The sequence below is a fragment of the Octopus bimaculoides genome, chromosome 3 (genome assembly GCF_001194135.2).
Source record: "Octopus bimaculoides isolate UCB-OBI-ISO-001 chromosome 3, ASM119413v2, whole genome shotgun sequence".
In the NCBI taxonomy this organism is placed as follows: domain Eukaryota; kingdom Metazoa; phylum Mollusca; class Cephalopoda; order Octopoda; family Octopodidae; genus Octopus; species Octopus bimaculoides.
The window spans coordinates 120,359-126,088 of NC_068983.1; the positions used below are offsets into that span (position 1 = coordinate 120,359).

At 41.4% G+C, this 5,730-nt stretch overlaps 1 protein-coding gene across 1 annotated transcript in view; it reads left to right on the forward strand.

Moving 5' to 3' along the window:
* Window positions 1-5,730, forward strand: part of LOC106884462 (uncharacterized) — a 25,872-nt gene that overhangs the window by 17,324 nt on the left and 2,818 nt on the right. The window lies entirely within an intron of this gene.

Genomic DNA, 5,730 nt, shown 5'->3' on the forward strand with positions numbered 1-5,730 from the left:
CATAGTCATGCCTGCACCCAACTCTTAATAAACTTCCACAATTAAAGTGAAATATTTGCCACATGTTTTGATAAATTTAAAGTTTTCTAAACTATTTCAACATCAGTGTTGTTACATTGACCATTTTTCTCGTTCTGCAAACCTTGTTTTCAATTTATCATTAGTTGGGGCGGGGCAGGGAGGGTCTATTGAAATGAGACACCAATCAGTGTGTACCTCAGTGACTAATGTGATTGATGAGATTAATTTAACTGGTGTGATTGGGGAAATATAGTTAACTCTTTGGCATTCAGATTACTTCTCTGTCAAATGTGACGCCTATTCACATTGTTTTGTATCAATCCTGCATCAGCTTCAGCTTTGAGATTTCAATGATGTGATTGTTAATTTTTAGAATAACATTGTAGGGTAGGTGTGAGAGATCGGATCTAGCCAGTTTGAACATAAAACCAGTAAAATATTTGGGCCAGACAGGGCCTCTTTAAACGCTAAAAGGGTTACAATCAGAGATTGGGGGGGGGGGGAACAGAATTGACTGTGGGAGGATGGGGTAGATGTAGATAACTGGAGGGAAGTGAGAAAATAGTTTGTGTTAGGGGATAGGATTCAGTGGAGCAGTGATTGTTGTAGTAAGGGTAGAAGGAGCAGGCTCGGTTGATGGGAATTAAATGACTTTATTTTCAATATTGTTAAATATGTGTAGTTGTAGTGGTGGTGTCAGATCTTTGAGTGTAGTAGTAGTAGTAGTAGTAATCATGGTGTCACGTAGCTGGGTGTGTGTTGCAGTAGTGTCACAGGTGTGTGCAGTGGTGATGGTGTCAACAGTTCTGTGATTGTCCAGTTCAGTTGTCAACCATATTGAAGCATCACAGTTTGGTTGAAATATTTTCTGGTTCTGAAAAAGAAGTCTTTAGGAGGTCAGGTGTGGTGGTGGTGGTTAGGGAGGTGGTACTAAACAATATAGTTGTGTCTCTCAAATTTCGAGTTCAAATCTCAATAAGGTAAACTTAGCCTTCCATTAATTCTAAGCAAATTTGATAAAATACCAATTATGTCTCGAGGTTTAATTTCACCGACACCCCCACCCACCCCTGATTTCACACACACACCAAGTGAGACCATGCTGCTATGTTAAACAGTAATTATATATTTGTGAGGGAATTTGAAGGATCATTAAAATTAGTACCAGTTGGGCACTGGGGTGGGGGGTGGGGTCAATGTAATCAAGTAACACCTCTCTCTCTCTCTCTCTCTCTAAAATTACTGGCCTTGTCCTAAAATTTGAAAAGCATTTGTTATTCCACTGAAGTGTAAACATTAAATGTCTTCCTGCAATGAATTATTAACTTCATTGGTAACGCCATCTGCCATAAACAGAATTGATTCCAGAGAAGGTGGGCATCAATACCAATCTCCAATTACCTTACTGAATCTTCATCGTTTAATGTCCATTTTTCCATGCTGGCACAGGTTGGCTATTTTGACAGAAGTTGCATCAGGCTCCAGTCTTGTTTTCCCATGGTTTTACAGCTGGATGCCCTTTTTAACACCAATCACTTCACAGAGTGTGTACTGGGTGCTTTTTATGTGGTTCCAGCACAAAGTGATTTGCAAGACAAAGCCCTCTCACCTGGGGAAATGGCTTTGTGCCAGGTGGAAAGTTAATTAGCAGGATAGAGAGATGCCCATGCAGTATAACTGTCCATATACAAGCATCATACAATTTGCATTTCACTGTGAGGGAGAAGCCCTTTCTTACCAACAAAGGTAGCAGCAGCTCTCTGAATTTTGCCCAATCACAAAGCCATTAGAGCACAGAAACAGGCCTGGAAGGGTGGGGGTAGCAGGGAACTGCACCAGATAGCCAGAAGGGAGGCTGGGTGGTAGGTATACATAGCCAAGGGTGAAGCAGGAAAGAAGTTTGCCAATGTCCAGCAATGTGAGGACCAAAGAACTGAAGTATTTCGGATTGCAAGACAGTGTGTGAGAGAAAATTGTGATGTCACAGGAGAGAAATGTGTCCGCGTGGATGATGGTGCACTTGCTTTTAATGATTCGGAAAAGAAAGAGGCTTGGAGGAGCCATTATGAAAGACTGCTGAACGCGGAGAATGAATGGGAGGAGGAGAGTCTGCCACAGGTTGACCCAGCTATCTGAATAGGCAACACCTTGTTAGATAAAGCAATTAAGGGTATGAAGCCAGGAAAAGCCCCTGGCCCAACAGGAATCACTGCTGAGATGCTTAAAACATCTAGTGGTGTGGGCTATGGCCTAGTCACCCATATTGTAAACCAGGTAGTTCATGAGGGAGTCATACCCAATAACTGGTGTAGCAGCACCATAGTCAATTGCTACAAAGGTAAAGGTGATACTTTAGATAAGGATAACTACAGGGGTATCAAACTGCTGGTCAGGTGATGAAGGTCATGGAAAGGGTCATAGCCCAACTAATTAGGGAGATAGTTAGTCTAGATGAGATGAAGTTTGGTTTTGTGCCAGGTAGAAGCACTACTGATGCTATATTCCTGGTACGGCAACTGCAGGAGAAATACGTAGCCAAAGATAAACCCCTGTATTTGGCTTTTGTTGACTTGGAGAAAGCCTTTGACAGGGTCCCCCAATCCCTTATCTGGTGGGTGATGCATAAACTAAGGATTGACGAATGGTTAATAAGGGCTGTACAGGCCCTATACAGAGATGCTGTTAGTAAGGTTAGGGTTGGCAATAAGTATAGTGAAGAATTCTGGGTAGAAGTAGGAGTTCACCAAGGATCAGCCCTCAGCCTCCTCTTATTCATCATAGTCCTCCAGGCAATAACAGAGGAATTCAAGACAGGTTGCCCCTGGGAGCTCCTCTATGCTGATGATCAGGCCCTCATAGCAGAATCACTACCAGAACTAGAGAAGAAACTTCAAGTGTGGAAGCAAGGTTTAGAATAGAAAGGCCTCAGAGTCAGTGTTGCAAAGTCCTAGTAAGTAGGAAGGTGAACACATCGTACACCCCTTCAGGTAGGTGGCCCTGCTCAATCTGTAGAAAAGGTGTAGGTAGAAACCTCATATGATGTACCCGGTGTAAGCTATGGATGCATAAGAGGTGCAGCAACATCAAAGGAAGGTTAACCGGGAAGACAGCTTTCACGTGCAGCAGATGCATAGGAGCAATAAACACCACAGATGCTCAGAAAACAGATTCCATCACATACCAGGGGGAGAAACTAGAAGTAATTGATAGCTTCTGCTACCTAGGTGACCAAGTCTGTAGTGGGGAGTGGATTCTTGGAGAGTGTAGCTTCTAGAATAAGAATAGCCTGGGCAAAGTTCAGAAAAGCTTGTACCCCTACTGGTGACAAAGGGCCTCTCGCTCAGAGTGAAAGGTAGATTGTACGATGCATGTGTGCTAACTGCCACCAGTCCTCAGTCAAGTCGTCCAACCCATGCTAGCATGGAAAGCGGATGTTAAACGATGATGATGATGATGATTATGTCTACGGCTTGCACTAGGTACACCTCATGGAATTATCTACACATCAAACAGGGCCACCTCCCTGAAGGGATTGGTAATTTATCTGCTTTTCTGCTTACTAGGGGTTTAGTCCTTGCCAAATTAATCTAAAGCCTTTTGATCCTAGACTTGCACATCTGAAATTTCTTTTCTAATTCTGGTAGTGATTCAACAAAGTCATCTCCACAGAGGAGCTCTCAAAGGCAGCCAGTTTTAAATTTCTCTGTTATAGCTTGGAGGATTATGATAAAGAAGAGCAGGCTAAGAACAGATCCTTGGTAAATTCCTACCTGTGTACTACTAAATTCGTTGCTATACTCATTGTAAACTTCCACCTTACTGACACCAGCTCTTACCACAACCACTCGTCTATGCTTAGCTTCTGTATTGACTGCCAGACAAGAGAACAGGGGACCTTGTCAAAGGTTTTCTGAACTATGACCCTCTCTCTAACTTTCATCACCTGCTCCAGCAATTTGATACTGCTAACTATTTCTAAGACATCACCTTTACCTTTATAGCCATTATCTTCTAATGCGGCCACACCGGTCATTGCATATGATGGACACCTTGGTCAACTATACAGAGACTATTCCACTTTGCCAGATATTTTAAGCATTACAGTATTAACTCTTAATTAGGGGCAAGGGGAGGCTTTCCCCATCTTCATATCCTTAATTGCTTTTATTGTTGTTTAACCCCAGAACAATCTGGATCAAGTAGACCCATTTCAATTCAAGAGGAAGACTACATTATCTAAACGATTCTATGCTTATGTAAAATAAACTTTGATTAAAGGGAGATTTGGCTGCTATTTCTAGGAGGTTGAGTGACCACATAGAAGTTTTCTTAAGATTTTCTGGCTGCACTATTCTCTACTACAGAAGATACAAATATATATCTGTAATCAGCTTTCAGTGTATAGACAGCTGTAAGCACTACAAAATGTGAATAACCATTCATTTCTATTACAAGAACCTGCTCATCCCCAACCATAACACGTCTCCTCCACCCTCAGTGTTTGTAGCTTTGCGAACAGCATGGCAACCTCACTTATGCTCGTGGCATGCAAAAAAGTACCCAGTGCACACTGCACACTGTGAAGTGGTTGGCATTAGGAAAGACATCCATCCATAGAAAGCATGTCTCAACAGACAATTGGAACACAGAAATTCCCAGTTGTCATCTATGCTACAGTTCCCTAAACTTTCCTCCCGACCATTATGTCAGAATTTCTCTAAATCTTTTCCCAATTGTGAGATCTTTTAGTTTCCATACCTTCCTTCTCCATCTCTGTGTTGTGCTTTCTTTGCCAGGAAAGGTTTCCGATGATGATAATGATGAAAAGATGTTCTGTGAGAACAGAATGTCTTGCTATTCCACCCCTCCACCCGATACATAACTAAAAAAAAAAAATAATACATATTCATAATTTATTTACATTTCCAATGTCACAGGTGTTTGCTATGCATTTTTATATGATTGTTGTCAGTAGACTTAATATAAGCAAGAAGTATTTGAGGAAGAGAGAAGAAAGATTTCTGGTAGTGGGGAGGAGGGGTAATGGATGGGAGTATCATCTAAGCAAGCTATTAAGTAACTATTATTATGAGGCAGGCAAAAAATATTGGTATTAAAAACTTTCATAACAAGATGAGAGAAACAATGGTTGCTCAGTCAGTGTTTAACATCCGTTCAGTTAAAACTCTCAGGAGCACAATGCTTGCTGCAAAATCTTTAGAAGTTGCATGTGAGGGAATGACAAAAAATATAAAGTGAACATCAGCAAGAGGCGCTGCAAAGGCCCATTAAATTAAGAGCAATGCAATGATGCAATTGTAAATTCACAAAGTAGAATGGTTGAAGTGACATATACTAAAGCTAGGAAGAAGAAATGTGTGTTGTGATGATGAAGAGCAGAGCTTGTTTGAAGGTGAATTTCTTGTTATTGGACCAAGTTCAGAACACACTAGAATAGCAAATAGTCTTGAAAGTATGGAATGCAACTTCTCTACTTCACAGCCATCATCATTTAATGTCCACGGGTTGGACAAAACATGTTTACAGCACCGAGATTTGCCAAGCAGTCACCCATCTGAGTATTATTAACCAGGCTTGAAATGTTGCTTAACTTTGGTGATCAGACAGGAACCAGTGTTTTCATGGCATAAACCATGCAGGGCGTGTGTTGCCCCTTTGAGCAGAAGTGTAAAAGGGGACATTTCCTCC